The sequence below is a fragment of the Thermobia domestica genome, chromosome 9 (genome assembly GCF_964235325.1).
Source record: "Thermobia domestica chromosome 9, izTheDome1.hap1.1, whole genome shotgun sequence".
NCBI lineage: Eukaryota > Metazoa > Arthropoda > Insecta > Zygentoma > Lepismatidae > Thermobia > Thermobia domestica.
This window is the reverse complement of record NC_137462.1, coordinates 32609383-32627925: the sequence shown is the minus strand read 5'-3', so window position 1 is coordinate 32627925 and position 18543 is coordinate 32609383. Positions and strand designations below refer to the sequence as shown.

The 18543-nt window shown below is 35.1% G+C and overlaps 1 protein-coding gene across 1 annotated transcript in view; it reads left to right on the top strand.

The window, feature by feature from the left end:
- The window catches only part of sprt (PDZ domain-containing protein sprite), a 328126-nt gene that overhangs the window by 74673 nt on the left and 234910 nt on the right, over nucleotides 1–18543 (top strand). The window lies entirely within an intron of this gene.

Here is an 18543-nt window from a genome sequence, read left to right as displayed (position 1 = left end):
GTTTCTGAAAATGCCAAAAACCTGTTTTGGGGGGGGCAGTTTAAACCAGGCTTTTTTGGGGTTTAAACCAGGTTTTTTGATTTAGATATTTTGCTTTATGTATTTGTATTACATATTCACAGAAATAAGTTTGTTTCGCCTTGGTGTTATTATTCAACAACGGGGTTATGCTGGAAGAGGTCCCATAAGCTTAAAGAAGTCCGGTCAGTAAATTTCTTAAATTGAGAAACTCCCGCCCTAGCCAACGGGAAAATCCCGTCATTCTTTTAAATGTAAAACAGAAACGGGAAAATCCTGTAAAATTTAATTTGCATGTAAAATTTAAAGGTCAACGTATTATAATCAGTACGCTAAAACTGAGTGACACACAATCATAGTCAACGTCTTGCGAATAAAATCAGAAAAATAAACACACTGCTGAACAAGACAGCACTTATTTAATATAAAAACACATTTACACGTGACGTTTCGATCTTCTATCCAAGATCCTCATCAGACGTGAGTGTACGTCTGATGAGGATCTTGGATAGAAGATCGAAACGTCACGTGTAAATGTGTTTTTATATTAAATAAGTGCAGTCTTGTTCAGCAGTGTGTTTATTTTTCTAAAACTGAGGTATTAAATTACAAATTTAGTATGTAGGTATCATTGAAAGTCCAATCCAAGCTAATGTTGGAGGCTAAGTAGGCAATCGATAAATTTTACCAATTTTAATCAATATATTTAAGCAACCTTCGCTTCCTTATAAAACAACAGGCATGCAGAAATATATAATTTGGTTTCGTTTTGTATGTTTAGGCTTAACATCCTTACGTAATACCGAGGTTATCAAGGAGAAGACTTTCACTTAAAGTGACATCCGAAAGAGTACTTGGTTTACACATGAAAGAAGGGTTGTGGTTCGACCGGCAATTGAAATGGGACACCTTGATTAAAAGGTGAAAAGGAAATAAGACTAATGCAGATGGTTTGACAAGTGAAACGTCACTATGAAGTTCACACGATTCGCATTTTTGTTCTTTTAATTTTTTTTAGTTTAAACCAGTTATTTTTAAAAAAAAAAAAACAGCTGGTGTAAACGAGCCAACCCTAAGAGTAAAAACTTCTTTCAAAAAATACACAAATAACTAGCAAAATTGTATGTAGTATTCCATACCCTCTTTTTGAAACAAAATAAAATTAAAATAAAACATAAGAGAAATACTTAGATTTGTATGATACAATTAAAGGCTGCACATGGTTCTGTATATTCTTGAAATTCTACAGTCAAGTTTTTTATAACCACCATCAAGGGCGCCCATCAGGGGGGTTAAGGGGGCGCTGGCCCCCCTAGAGAAAAATGTACTTCAGAATATTGAAAATCCAATAGGATTTTTACATTAGTTACAGCAAAATTTGAAACTATTTTTGAAACGTCGCTTATACTTCCCCTCCTTGGAAACCACAACATGGGCGCCCTTGACCACCATCACGGTTTACCAAGTCCTCAAGTTTTCTGAATTTTTAACAAGAGGGATTCAACATATCATTACGGAACAAAAAAAAAAAACTACGGAATATATTTAAGTTAAGCTAAATACAACTGCACAACAAACGTGACTGAGTGATTGGCTTTTGCGCTTCTATCGGGAAGTCCGGGATTCAACCCAGCATTCGACCATTCTGACAAAGCCTTCCTTCATTCCATCTGAGAATGTAGAAATAGTGCGTGTATTGGCCGACTAGGAGTGTAGGAGTTGGCCGACTTCCTTTCTTATTGTTTTTAAATCGTTATTATTACTAATTACCGGCAGTGACGGTTTTGCGAAGGTTAGAGGATCGGTGTTTCGGACTGAAACCTGTTCTCCAAAGTTGTGGAATGTCTAAAACGAACGAAATATATATTAGTTATGCATTTACTCATAAACTTTAAGCTCCCGTCAAATAAAAATTACGAATGTTTAGAAAAACTAAACATTAGTAGTAAGAAAACCCCTCCCAAAACACTTTTTTAAATTCGCCACTGATTCTCAGTATAAAATGATCTTCAAGGTTGTATCCGGAAGATTATTGCTAAACATATAAACGAAACGAAATATTAGTTATGCCTGTACTCATAAACTTCAAGCACCTCCCAAATAAGATTAGGACTTTTTAGAAAACGAAACAATCAGAGAAACCCCTCCCAAAGTACTTTTCTAAATCCGCTATTGATTATTTGTATAAATTGGTATTCAAGGTTGTATCTGGAAAATTATTGCTAAATCATTGCACAACTACAGTATAACAGAAATGTGGAAATACGGTTTGACGGACATATTGAAAAACGTGTGCTTTGACGGATATATAGAAAAACGTAAGTTTAACTTTCGTGCTAGAAGCTGATACTAAGCTCTTAGAAATGAAACACGGATGACAAACTAAAATGATCTAGAGAAGGAAAAAAAAAATGTCGATAACTCAAAAGTTAAAATAAAGTTAAATAACCTGTAAAATTGCCCTCAAATACTACATTCTTCATGTTAGCTTTAATTCGTAAAATATGTGCTCCATCCATCTTGATGGTGAATTACAGAGCTAAATATGGTATTCAGGTCGTGGAAATCTTATCTAACTATAGAATATACTATAAGAAAGCTATTTGGATAGAAAAATCATGAAAATGAAAAAAGCCAAAATTTCCAAAATTCTCGGTTTTTTTCCAAAAAAGCCGGCTTTTTATGTGAAAAAAACCATCGATTCAAAAAAGCCGGCTTTTTTGCATCTCTAATCTCAAGTAATAGGGTAAATGTGCCAGTAGTCGACCATTTAAGGAGATTTTCAACTAAAAGTATAAAATAATCATTTTTACTAATAACTTTTACTGCATATGTCATTAGAAAGAACAGTGTTTAAATTTTACGTTTGTGTAGCTCGCATAGGAAATCTTTTATACATAATTACACAGGAAAAAGAAAACAACAGAAACCCTGAAAAAAACAGTAGTCGGCCTATGAAAACCAAAGGTCAGCCATTACTTTAACCAGTACTCAGCCACACTATAGAATTGACTTTTTTAATGGAATTTTAGAGATCAATTCCTCAGTAGCAAATTAAGGGACAAATATATTGCACTCAGAGTTCCTACAAAGAAAAACTACGTGGAAAACAGGCCCGCAACTAGAAGGAGCTAGGGGGCCTGGCCCTCCTAAACTTTTCGTGGTCCCTCCAGACCTCAACACAAAAAACACAATTTAGATATGTGTAAGAGATTTTTAATGACTTGCCCCCCCTACCATATCTATGCCCCCCCTAAACCTCTGTGGCTAGAAGCAGGCCTGGTGGAAAATATATTGCGATACAGGAAAAAAGACTTCTTGTATGATATTTACCATAAACTAAGAAAAATGTGCCTCGGCCTAGACTAGCCTTTTTAAAACTAATATATAGGCCTATTTATATTTACATTTATATTTACATTGATATTTATATTTAGCTATGACATTAACCCTTTAATATGAAGTTCATTAAGCACATTCAGGACACATAAGCACTTGTTTAGCAGGTTCCTCGTACGATAATACACTGAGGCACGTGCAGTTTAAGTGGTACCAGTGATCACAAAAGTGACACCCAATATATTTAAGTGTATCGTTCTCAATATCACTTATGAATTCTTCTTCAGGCCTTAGACGACATTTCAACAACTTCTTGCGTCTCGTCTTTTTAACTACTAGTGCTACTTGGCTTGACAGTCCTTTTCTTTTTGTTTGACTTAAAATTTTTCCTTTCTTTTGTATTCTCTCCCTTTTTCATTTTAGACGTTCCTCTTCTAGTTTTCTTTTCTTTTCATTCTTTACCATCTGATAATTTCTCCATGCTTGGGAGGATACTGCACTTTGAACTTTTTCTCTGGGCACATGTTTGGTAGTTTTGTTTTTGATTGGAGCTAGCCAGAAAAGATGCTAATCAAAGCCAGATGATATGGAAGTATTTTACGAAGGTTTTCTTTGAATTTCTTCTGAGATCATATGGAGTTATTTCTGGCTCTACTGACTGTAGAAACAGAAGCAGACCTTTCACCTTGCGTCGCTTCAGTACAAGATGCCATAACGGATATGTTGTTTTCCTGGTTTGAGTCAGACGTAACGTCTATTTCTGATATCGAAGATATATTTGTAGGCTCTAGACGGCCAATTGCTAAAATTTGGTATGTTCCAGGACTAAGATATCGAGCATTTCACTAGCAAGTATCTACTGATAGCAGATCGATCCTCTTCGGACAGAACAATAGCCTTATATGTGTTTATTAGTGTAGAATAAGAAGACTCTTTGGATAGAGTATACTCAACGCACCTGATTGCAAAACATCTGACACTGAGTCTATTCCAGTAGATGTCTTTGGACTGGTTGAAAGAAACGCTAAATCATGCGTTCTTAAACTGTTAGACATATTTTCCTCACGCTCATAGTGAGTTAGAATGTAAATATTTATGATTATTCTGTATTGTTTCGGCAATCAAGCAACTCTAGGAACAGAGCAGATAAGAACAGATAATAATAATAATAATAATAATAATAATAATAATAATAATAATAATAATAATAATAATAATAATAATAATAATAATAGTTGAAGAGCAATTGCAGCCTTGGAATTAAAAACGTGCAGAAACGCGACATTGTGCGGAGTAATTTAAAAAAATAAATCAATTAGATATGGATAACCCTTACTTCCTCATAGCTACCTTAGATTAAAAGACTAAGCTATGATCAGGGTCAAGGGCGTCGATCCTGCTAGGGCCGGGGGGCCCGGGCCCCCAAAGCTTATGTAGGGCGTATGCTTAGGGTAAAATAAATACTCATTACCTGTCCTTTTTAAATTTTAGAGAAATAATTCAGACCAGCCATAAATCCTTAACCTTTTTTCCCTCAGTTCTAGAAAAATACAAGAATTGAAATGGTTACAATACCAGACTGATATTAAAGTACGGGACAAAAATAAACGACCAACATCGTCATAAGTTTTAATGGCATTTTCGATCGTTTAATTTTGTCCCGTACTTTATAACTGTATTATACTTGTATGATGCAATTAGTGACATCATAACAGTTACTTTTTCATTAAATCGTTAGAAAAGTCTTCTACGTATTAGTTAAGTGTCTTAGTTGTATGTCATGTGTCATTTAAATTGAATGAATGATAAGTGGATGACTACTGGAGTATATGTATCCAGTAGTCGTCCGTTGAAAGTAATGGGGGGCTGACCATTGGAAATTGAAGTGAAGAGTCATTTCCAGTAGTCAGCCCCCCTTATTTCTACGCAATATCTTGTTTTGTATCATAAACCACGAATTTTTGATAAGCTACGATACATTCATGCATAGAAGAAAGCAATAACTCGTACTATTTTACAATAATATAATTTTAACTTAACTTTGAAGTAAAGCTTCTTCCTTATTTTTTTATTAACAAAATGCGCACTTTGCTCACTTGCATCAGCAGACCTCAAATGATAATCTTTCTTTTCTGCCACGAGGAGTCACACCAGGCCAGAACAAATGAGGTTGAATACTGGAGCTCTGATTTAAGTTGTAGTTGATTATTTGTTTGATAACAAGCTACTGTATGTTTATTTAATATGCTTTTTACTGAAAAATGGCTGACTACTGGAGACGGCTGACTTTAGGCACACTTACCCTCCTAACTAACTAATTAATTCTATGGCCTATGGAACCCGGAGGTTCAATGCCGCATTCACAAAAGCTCTCCACTGACTTCTATCCTTAGCTAACTGGATCCAGTTTCTACTTTGTATTCCTATTTCAGCGAGATCCATCTTAATATTGTCCTCCCATCTGCGCCTAGGTCTTCCTAATTATAAGCTGAAGTAATATGTAACATAATAATAATAATAATAATAATAATAATAATAATAATAATAATAATAATAATAATAATAATAATAATAATAATAATAATAATATCTTAGTATCAAACTTTAAGCGATTTTTATATGATGCATATATTCATGAAAATAGTCACTACTTGTTATGTACTCATTTGGTGTTCCCCTAGGAATTGAAATCAGGATCTCTGGCTGTGCAGTCCAGTATGCTAACTGTATGACCACAGAGCACGGATCTGACAAAAAACATTTTCATAACGTTTTGCTACCCCTCCTTTTCCCGTATCGATTAAAGTGCCATCCGTGAAGGAATTGTTTTCAATTCTGGGTGAAATCAGTCACTTTTTTCTGGAGAATCGAAATGTCCAATAAGAAATGGGGGTCCCACTTTAAAATTTTAAAGTTACCCCTACCGCCAAAGGGAATGGGGATAGCGGATTTTGTTTGGTATAATTGAACTATACATATAAAGCAGAAACATATATTCTCATTTTTGGGCGTGTGTTTTCAATTTGATATTAACTTAGAAATCTATTTGAACTTTGGTAGTGCTAGCATTTCCATAGCGCCATCTTCGTATACAAACAGATGATGAATAAAAGTGACAGAGGTTTGAAAGCTGACAGTTTATCTGATTTTGTTTTTATAACCAATTCAAATGTTAAAAATGTAACGTTGTATTTAGAAAAAATAAAATATCCTTATATTGAAAGAAAACCGGACTGGGAACCGAACCGTCAATCATTACTGTAATTTCAAGCGCCTCGCTAAACCCACTTATTTTCTTCTTAATTTACGTCGCGAAAGGCGGCCCCGAAGTTCACTTACCAAAGTCTACTTTCCCCTTATCAGTACTTTCTGTATATTTCCTACTCGGTTATACACGTTTTACAGTAACCTTGAATGATAGGGACACAAACACACACACGTCGAGAACATTTAAAATTCCAAAAGTTCTCCCACCGAGAATCAAACCCGGTACCCTTTACACCACAGACACACATGCTAGCCACTAGACCACACAGCCAAGTTATAAAGCCAGCGCGTTTTAATAATTCTACTGGAAATGCACGAGATATGCACTTGTAATACATTGAGTGATTTATTCGAGAGAGGCAAAGCACTTTACTTTGAATTCATTTCTTGGTTTCGTTCCTACTATGTTTATTCTTTGTATTTTTCGTACACTACTTGAAAAAGCAAATACATTTTTCGCTACGGTGTCCAGAAATACTATTTTAACTGATCATAAAACAGAAATCTTTCGGTGAAATAATATGGGGTAATGTGTGCTATTCTAGTTTCATACCGAGTTCTTTCGTAGCTAAGCGGTTATCATATGCACCTTTGACGTAAGAGACCCGGTTCGATTCCCGGTGTGAGCTCATGTGGTTCGGATTTCACGCTAATCAGTAGGTAAACGTCTCATATAGCCTCGATGCTGAAAGGGATGTTAAAATCAACTCAACATTATTTTATACCATCAATTGAAGCAAAAGGTAGACGATACTATCCTGTTAAAAACATGCATTTATTTCTTTGGCACATATTACAAAGCATCGGACAATTTGTGACACTTCAAGAAAAAGATGCTTTATGAATATTAAGTCGCTTCAAGCGTTCAAATCGCTTTGTAAAAATCCAGATTATGAATTGCAATAACTTTTTACGTTGTAATTAAAATTACAGCATATATTGTTTTCTATCTCTCTCACATACTTTCTCTCTCTCTCTCTTTCTTTCTCTATATATACACACCTGTATATTACAATAGGTATCAGAACATGAATAATTTTCATTTTGGACGTGTGATTTAAGGTTGGTATTCAAATCAGAAAGTTGTTCCCATTATAACAATGTTAACGTTCCTCATTTTAGCGTCTTCGTATAAAATGATGACAGGGTGAACAAATGTAACAGGCTTTGAAACGTGATAGTTCATCTGATTTTTTTTTCAAGCACTTCAAAGCAGAACTTTATATTTAAAGAAATGTTTCCATATGTTGAAAAAAATCAAAACTGCCAGGAGGCAGATTCGAACTGCCGCCCTCCGATGCTAGACTTTCAAGAACACTACTAAACACGCTTGACCACCGAGACAATTCATAAAAGAATATGTTGTAATAATGCTCATATAGCGCTCCAAGCGCACGTTCACACCTGAAGTTTTAAATAGTCATTTTCTCCCTATATCAGTAATTTCAACTGAAGATATTGACTGATTTTGCATATTGGAACTGTGCATGAAGTGTGAATTGCATATTAAACGCAGAAATACGTAGTTGACTCTTCAGTTCATGTTTCTGTTCAATAGCTTCACATGTTAGTGAGTGTTTCCTAATACCTGTGTCATTTTCCCTCTTTTTTCCCACGGGATATTCTTCGTGTAATTATTTGACACACTAAGGTTTCATAAGATTAAAGGTTTTTTGCTTATAATTTTCTTATTTTGCTTTATTTTTCTCTAAAATAATAAATAATTATGCATTATTACACTGCTTTGTTAAGGAAAGCACAAAGAAGCGATAATATAGTCAGAAAAGCGAGTTATTAATGAAAATGTGGAAGTTACAGTATATGCGAACTTTTTTTTTTGCGGATGAGGATACAACGCCTTCCCCTAAGTATCTGAAGTTTTATAGAACGGCTTTGTCCGTCCGTCTGTCAAAAGGTATCAGAACAAAAATGGTAAGATATATCAAGACGTGGTTTTCTGCAATCGATCTTCTGTTCTATTCAAGCCAGAAGTGGTTAAAATTAGTCATTTCCGCTTTTAATTATTAACGCCATAGAACAAAAACGAAAACAGGTAACGAGAACCAGTTTCTTGCAGACGATTCATCGTCTCAAGGCAATATATATAATGACTATCCCGAACATTCTACTAAAACCGGAAGTGGTTCAAATGTAATATTACTTTGGGTTTCAAGCAAAAGTAACAAGAGATATCGAGATGCAGTTTTCTGCAATCAATTCAGCGTCCCCAAAATAGGTTCCATCTTCTACATTGACTCTCTGTTAAAACCAGAAGTGGTTCAGATTAGTCACTTACAGTTTCAACAATTATCGCCATAGAACAAAACCGAAAACAGATAGCGAGAATTGTACTTTTGCAAACGATTCAGCGTCTCAGGGAAACGTACCATGATTATCCTGGCCACTCTACCAAAACCGGGAGTGGTTGAAATTTACTACTACTTCCGGTTTCAATAATGATTTCTGTAGAGCAAAAATGGTAAGAGATATCCAGAGTAGATGCCGTTTTTTTTTTCAATCGATTGAGCTTCTGAATAATACGTTCTATCTCCTCCCTTAACCATGTATTCAAGCCGAAAGTGGTTCAAATGAACGATTTCCGGTTTCAATCTTTATCGTAATAGAATAAAACCAGTAAAGCAGAGCGAGTAATGACTTTCTGATATGGATTTAGCATCTGAGGAACAGGTTGTATCTTTGATCTTATTAATCTATTGCAACCAATAGTTATATATAGATTTGTTACTTCAAGTTTGAGTACTGAATTCCCATAGTTAAACCGCTTAGTGCAGAAAGCAAACATGTCCAACATTTACACATTTCCTTTTATGTGACGATAATGGTTTGTAATGGGTCAATGCATCGTTTAGCACCGAGAAGACACTAGTCTGGTCAATAGCAATGTGCATTGCGACGCTTTTAATTTTCATGTTATGGTGGAAATATCGTAAAGATAGTTTTCTTCAGTTTTTTGCCTCTCCTGCAAATATTACAAGATGTGGACATGTTTGCTTTGTGCAGTAAGCGGTTCAGTTTGGATGTCTACCATAGTTTCACTCTCTGAAACGAAACTTAATAAGTCTTCATTATTCTTCCAGTCTCTCGAACTAATTTTGTCCTGTCTTCTCTGCACGCACGTTTTTCGAAACTCAATCTGCTTTTTATTACGTGTGCCTAGTTTCTTCGCTGTAGAGCACAAACTCCTTATTCAAAACCCACAAAATATACTTCTGGCCTTCCTATCCTGCTTTGCTTTTGTTTCTCGAAAACCAATTTGAGACTGCTCATGTTGCGCTTTGCTTTTCCGTTACCAAAACCTTCAACCAGTCTAATCTGCAACAGCGATGTTAGGAAAACGGACCAAACAAGAATAGAAGGCTTTATCGCTATAGTAGCTCAGCTTTGTTTTTTTGTTCTTAGTGGAGTTAGAGAAAGAGGGCGGCACCATCGATGCATGCGTTTACCTGTTGAATTATGAATAAACCATCTCCCGCTGAGGGCCTCCGTCTCTTCGTGTTTGCTTCTTTTTCGTTATTCTTTTTTTTATATCTCTACTATATATCGCTTGTCTCCATGATAAAAACCGGTTGCCGGCGTTCTCATGACCCACAACATTCTGAACGCCCACCTCGCCTTACGCTTGTTCTTTGGTTTGCGTAAATACTCGCCGTACGTACACACGCTATGCTGGAACAAGAACCAAGACAAGAAGACCTATCAGGAAATAGTTTTCGCTGTCGTGTTAAGCCCAGAAAGTGTGGGAAGAGGCGTGATATTTGCTTGCCCTAAACAACAATACAAAGTTGACCAACTGATTTAACTGACATAACAACCGGGCTACAGAGAAAGCTAATGTTGTTAAAGAAAGAAACGATTCAAACCATTTTCAGACAGAACTTCACAGTTTACTTCCTCTAAAAATATTATCACAGTTTTACTTCTTTTGCAAATACTGTACAAGAAGATTTGAGTCATGACTTGTATCGAAGATTTGACGAAAGAAGTCTCCATAGATCAGACGCGCACCCAGAAATTTTTGTTGCGAGGGTACAAGCTTTTCTTTTTGGGCGGGGGGGGGGGATGGATCCAATACCATAAGTCACTACGCCTGTGTAGTATTGAACGTGATTATTCTGCATCGAAAATATGATAAGTAATTGTAAAATATTTCCACCTATATTTTCAGAAATAGAAATAATAGAACTAGATTGTATTTATAAGAGAAAGAGTACAGATAAAGTGTTAAGATCAAATTTTTAATGCTACATCAATCATTACCCTGTTAAACAAGGATAGTTTTATTTAGAAAGTGTACAAATTTATGTTGTTAGATTTTATTTTTTTTGAGGGGCCGGATCAGGTGGACCCGTAGATGCACCCATGCCATAGATAGCAGATACATAATTTATCTTAAGAGGCCTTATCACTGCGAAATTAAAATACCGCTAATTTTACAGTAATTCCGTGATATCTTCAAATAGATAAAAGATAATAGAAATGTGGAACAAGAAAGCCCTAGACAATATTATTTTGCATGAGGTACCGTTATCACGAGTCACCTAGTAGCTTTCCGCTTGCAGCCATTTAGAAACGCGAAAATAAATACCGTGTTTCTAAATGGCTGGAAATCGAAAGTAGATAAGTGAGTGGTGATAACGGTATCTCATGTAAAATAATATTGTCTAGGGAGGTCTTGTACTACTGTAAAATTAGCGGTATTTTAATTTCGCTGTGATGGGGCCTCTTAAACAGTGATGCAAGGTCGTACCCAGAAAAAAAGAAATCGGGAATATGTAGAATAATAACAAGTATCCTTACTAGAAAGATTTAAAAATGACGTAAAAATGACACTCACAATGCCATTTTTAAATGCAAGTTCAGTCCCCATCAGCATAGGAGTGAAGAATTGGGTGTGAAGGGAATTACATTAGGATATTTAACATTACACTTTTTAGTTAAATTTGTATCCTGAGGGAGGGAGGGGGATATTCAAATACTTTCCCCATAAATCTATTCTCCTCGTACGTAGAAGAGGCGTTTCAGTTAGTAGCTTCCTGAATTATAATTATTGGTTGGATTGGAATTTACCGTCTTTTTCAGCACCGATGCTATATGAGACGTGAACCTACAACCTAACATGGGATCCAAGTCTCGTATCGGTAAGAATTATCTGATTTTGACAAACTTTGGATTGGACAAGTTTATTCTGCGTATTTATCCTATGTGTCAGGGTGACCAGATTCTGACGACAAGCGAAAAGTAGGACACAGATATTTACTTCGTCGGTGATATGCATGTCCTTATTTTATTTAACGATAACCTTAAGTTAATCATTCATTTTTATTAAAAGTGAAGCATTGAAGTATTGAATCAATTCAAGATTGCACCAAATACTTTCACGAATAATAAATATAAGATTGATGAAACACTAAAATAATTTGATAAAGTAACATAGAAGAGTCATTTTAACGGAAAAGAAAACTTAAGTATGTTGAAATATTCAATTTTAATGAAATATAAAATTAATCTTTTGAAAAGTGTTGAAAAAATACAAAAGTCCATATTATTCAGAAAAAAAAAAAGAGTGCCTGTGATTCGAAATGTTGTGAATAAAGAACGAAACATTAAAGTATTGCAAATAAGTTAACTCAGGACATTTTTTTTTAAAAAAACGAAGGACATTTCTCGATTTTATATGCGTCTTCGCAACACACAGGACAGCTCTCTGAAAAACAGTACTGTACTGCGAAAATCAGTAAGTACGTCTGGTCACCCTGGTCAGGTTACGTTTTTGTGGTGCGTTGAAATCTCTCCAAATCTCGCACTGAAAGGTGGGGATCCTTACAATATAGGCTATATGCTGTTTGATAAAGAGTTTCGAAATACAAAATGGCAATATTTGAAACATGTTTGTTCCAAGTGCTGGCAGAAAATTTTCCTCCAATCAATTACATGGATATAACGAATAAAGTACATGTAATCAGTATACTGTCTTTTTTTTTAAGAGTCTTCATCCCGGCGAAAGTAAAATACCGCTAATTTTACAGTAATTATGTGATATCTTCAAATAGATAAAAGATAATCAAAATGTGGAACAAAAGCACCTTTGACAATATTATTTTACATGAGAAACCGTTGACACGACTCACTTATCTGCTTTCAGTTTCGAGCCATTTTGAAAATCGGCATTTATTTTCGCGTTTCTAAACAACTGAAAACGGAAAGCCACTAGGTGACTTGTGATAACGGTACCTCACGCAAAATAATATTGTCTAGGGCGCTCTTGTTCCATATTTCAATTATCTTTTATCTATTTGAAGATATCACATAATTACTGTAAAATTAGCGGTATTTTAATTTCGCCGGGATGAAGACTCTTAATGTTGTAAACTCGCTCAGCTGAATTATGGATTTAATCGGCCCATCTGAGGGAAATCCGACCTAGTTTTTGTTTAATTTACGAATAAAGTTTCATGTTCATGATGAAAGGTATGTGAATTTAACTTGAATATTGGTGCCGAGAAGTTAGCCTAACAGTAAGTGCCCTTTACCATCTTAATCTGATTCTGCTTGTCTGTAGTTAATAATACCTATCTGAAAAATGAAAATGGCTTGGATTTTATGCCGCCTCTCAACATACGCCTGAAAGTACAGGCATATATATGTATACATATGGACAGAATAGCCAGTACAGGCAGAAGTTCCGTAATATAATTCACAAATTGCGTCCACTTTTTCTCAAAGGATGTAGAACGTAAAGAAAATGCTGGACAAGTAAGTAAAAGCAACGGCTTTGATCCCGTTGAGTTGGCCCCCCGGGGGATACATAACAAAGCTTACGAGAGGAAGCGTTAACAGAATACAGGTCAGAGAATTCAGCCGCAAGGATCGTCAAGGTTAAGTATCCGGTTTATACCATCACTTCATCGTTTTTAGTTTAATTCCTATTTTAATTACAACTTTTATCATTAAAGTGCTCTAATTATATTCAAAGTGTTGTACAGCAATTAAATTGCACCCATAAAATCCAAAGAAATTAATAGTTTTAACGGATCTCTATTTTATAAGCCAATTATATCGTATTTCCCTTCTTTTATGGATTATCATTATCATCATAAACATTACAATACTCATCTTAAAGAATTATTATCTTACCGATAGCCCTGACTAATGTACGTATTAATACACATATTAAGAAAAATCTTGACTGGAAGACCAAACGGAAAACGACCATTAGGAAGACCTAGGCGCAGATGGGAGGACAATATTAAGATGGATCTCGCAGAGATTGAAATACAAAGTAGAAACTGGATGCAGTTAGCTAAGGATAGAAGTCAGTGGAGAGCTTTTGTGAACGCGGCATTGAACCTCCGGGTTCCATAGGCCATAGAGTTAGTTAGTTAGTTATTAAGAAAAATAGTTGTGTTAGCTTTAAGACCCATCTCGAGAGAATTGCCTTAAGAGGCCTCATCACTGCGAAATTAAAATACCGCTAATTTTGCAGTAATTATGTGATATCTTCAAATAGATAAAAGATAATCGAAAAGTGGAACAAGACCTCCCTAGACAATATTATTCTGCGTGAGATACCGTTATCATGACTCAATTATCTGCTTTCGATTTCCAGACATTTAGAAAATCGGCATTTATTTTCGCGTTTCTAAATAACTGCAAACGAAAAGCTACTAGGTGACTCGTGATAACAGTACCTCATGCAAAATATCATCATCTAGGGAGGTCTTGATCCACTTTTAGATTATCTTTTATCTATTTGAAGATATCACGTAATTACTGTAAAATTAGCGGTATTTTAATTTCGCAGTGATAGGGACTCTTAAGAGAATAAACGCGAAGTTCAGCAACTTTTCATGTTTATAATTTCTTATCAGTGGCGTAGCGAAGGGTGGATTAAGACAAAAAATTTATTTATTAATTTAATTACCCTTCCAAATAAAACTGATACTACTTACCTATTGGACAAGGAAATTTGAAACGAATCATGCGAAGTAGTTTTGGAAGGAAATTGACCAAAGACTATATTTTAAACCAGTTGAGAATGCTCCAAGAGCATTGCCAGAACGAACTTAAAGATAATTATTTTTTTTCTTATTAACTCCATATACTAATTGCTCTATGTACTTTATTATTATACTCATTAAACAATTCTTGTAATATATCCATCCATTTATAATTTCCTTGAGTACTAAATTTTTTCCACATGTTTTGTTTAAGAGTTCTGTTAAAACGTTCTACAATATATATTTTTTTTTGCGAAGACACATGCTCAAAATGGAGGGCTAAAAATGGAAAAATTCTCAAAATATCATCTCACTATGACTTACGGTTCACGAAATATGTCTCCTTAAATCTCTCGAAATCCGAACTTCTTTGGCCAATATCTGGAGAGAGGTGGCCAGTTGTACAGTGGCTACTGGTTACTATTTGATAGTAAAATGTTCACCATGCTCTTAGGTATCGATCAATATCAATATGATCTCTCTATAACTTAGGGTGTTATATATATATATATATATATATATATATATATATATATATATATATATATATATATATATATATATATATATACAGAGAAAGAGAGAGAATACCTGACGAGCACAGATTGGTCAAGCAGATAGTTTACGAACGAAAGTTGCAAAAACATTTTTTACTGTGTACAAGAAATACCTTATGCAGCAGAAGGGAATCATTTTGATTGATCTGTGGATTTAAGCATTTCTCTTGTATATACATACATTTTCAGTGTGCCAATTATTGGTTTTGTTTAGATCAACTAAGTTACTGGAGTCAAAACTAAAAGGCGAATTTGAGGGAGCACGGTACTTGACTTAGTGCTAGAACTCTCACCTTCGACGTACGTAATCCCTGGTTTGATCCTAAACCATATGAATTTATGGTGAATATCATCGTATCCATGGATTCTACCGTTTCCCACCTACATTCACATTACAACAAATATTTCATAAATAATTCACTTACATTAATCATCCGTCTTTATATATATATATATATATATATATATATATATATATATATATATATATATATATATATATATATATATATATATATATATAGTGTGTGTGTGTGTGTGAAGTTGAATTTGTCAATATATGAATGGGTTAAACTTCAAGTGGTGTAAGTCATATTTTCGTGTCTGACTAACACTAGTTTACTAGTATCATAAATAAAACAACTGTTTCCTTTATAATTAGACGGGAGCATGATGGTCCAATGGTAGAGCGCCTACTTCTGATGCGTGGGGTCCCTGGTTCGACCCCCCGGCCAAGTAAGTTTGTGGTAGAAAAATATTGGGTCCATGTGTTTTCTCAGGTTACTCTCGTTTCCTTCCACATTCTCATTTCATCATTGTTCACTTGCCTTAATCACCCATCTCCCTTAACCTTAAAGGCATAAGTGTGGGACGTTAAACTAAAAGATTTCATTTCCTTTATCACAAATTTTTTCAATCTGTTGAAATCTGCCATATTTAATTCTGACTTTCATATTTTCTGCTAACAAATTGACTTAACTAGATTGGACTTTTGTCTGTCTTTTTGGGGGGGAGGGGGGTGGAGGGGGAGGATAAAGTGCCTTACACCACTGCAACTTTCACCCGTTCATATGAAATTGAAGTTAATGCTGTAATCGGTTAGGTACATACTTTATCAGGTAGTGTAAAACTTCGACTGAGAGCCCAAAAATGAAGGGAAAATGAACTTTTATTTCGAATGAAATATTACAGAATTTCGTTAAACAAAAAAAGTACTGTTCATTTTGTAAATTTGAAGACTTTTGATCCCAGCCATCAAATCAGAAAATCTTTAGCGTGAAGTTCAGTCTGGAAGCAACCTGTTCCACCCTTTCCGGTATATGAAACACAATTAGAAAAGTCAATGCGCAACTATACGAACACCATAACTATGGCTTACATTCTACCATCTGTCCACTATATAAGGCAACCAACCTTATATCCTTTCTTTTTTTACGAACATATGCCATATAGCTTTCTGAATGAAGACTTCATGCTCGAAATACTTTCTCCACACAAGTGAATGAAAAACTTTTTATTGCAGACATGTGTTGGCAAAGTTATCAAGCAGAAAATATAATAAGTGATTGTGAAGATTGTGAAAAACGTATTTTTTTTTTTTTTAAAGTTGTATATGCTTCAGAAACGACCTTGATAACATAGCAATTAAATGAAAGTAGTTAATTGGTATCTAATTGAACACAGAGTAACGACGCATTATGTTTATGCGATGTGTGTTGTTTGGGATGTTAACCTTGTCCTCCCAAATACTGGACACTTTTATTATTATTATTATTATTATTATTATTATTACCGGTATTATTATTTCACAAATATGAATGGTCAACTCATTTAAAGACTTCACCACTAAACTCACGAAGTCGTTATCTTCAACATGAAATAGAAAAATGAAAACTGTGCTATTATTGTAAACATAAGAAAACGTAGGATTAATACATTGCTATCAACTGACAGGCCTGTAGCCAGCCCAAAACTGTAGGGGGGGCCGGCCTAAGTTGGGGGGGCCCGATCCAACCATATTATAGTTCATTTGCCAGCTTACCGTGAAACTTTTAGGGGGGCAGCCAAAATTTAGAAGGGGCCGAGCCCCCTAGAAACCCCCTGGATACGGGCCTGTCAACTGATACAGTTTGGGGCTTTTGAAATGAATTTTTTTAGGGACAGCACGGTGGCTTAGTGGTATAGCGCTTACCAAACTGAAATATTTCATTTCATTTCATTATAAAATGAAATTTTTCATTTAACGTCTCCCTTTAGGTTAAAGAAGACTGGGTTAATTAAGGAAAGTAAGTGGTTATGAAAGACTTGGTAGAATGAGAGTGTTGAAGGAAATCGGAGAACCTTGGTCAAACCCCACGGGCACGATATTGCCCACCGTAAATTCACATGGTCTGTTTATTTATTTTCTTTTACTATTTCGAATTTTTGCCGAACTCAAAAAGAACATAAACACAGAAACACATAGGAGAGTTAAAAACATTTATGCATTTTAGAGGGACTCTCGACGGATCGCGGTGGCTCAGTGGTAGAGCGTTCAGTTCTGGTGAGTGCGGCTCCTGATTCGACCCCCCCCCCCTCGCGTTAGGTAGGCTTTGTAGTGGACAAACATAGAGTGCGTGGGTTTTCTCGGGATTCTCTCGTTTCTTCCCACTTTCTTCGATGTACTATTTCATTAATTCTCATCATGACAGTCTCATTTAGCCTACAACATGGCATAATGTTGGATGTAAAACTGAAAACATTACCGTTCGTACTCTTAGAAAGTTGCCAACCTGTAACTCAGAAAGTTTATTATTATTATTATTATCATCATTATTATTATTATTATTATTATTATTATTATTATTATTATTATTATTATTATTATTATTATTATTATTATTATTATTATTTAAATTAACCTTTAAACTACGGAGATCTATAAGGGTTTACAAAGAAGTCCATTGCTTCACTCCTATTTATCGAAGACACATGAAACTGCCAGTGTTACAAAAGTTATTGTAGTACCATTTCGAAATCGAAATATCCGTAGTTAAGACAAGAAACAGGGTATTTTGAAAACAAAATAACCCGTAGTTTATAGGTTAAAGATCCTCAGTTAAGCAATCTTGTGTGTAGTATTTGAGAATTTCATTCTCTGAAATCAGACATAATAATACTAAAACTTCTAACATAACTGTAAGATGTTAGAATTACACTGGTTTCACCAATCATTGTTAGTTCACCACTGGATGAAGGTTGTCACTCTTCTCCACAACTGGGGACGCGGTGGCTCAGTGGTAGAGCGTTCACCTCTGGTGCCTGGGGTCCCGGGTTCGATCCCAGCCCCCGCCAAGTGAACTTTG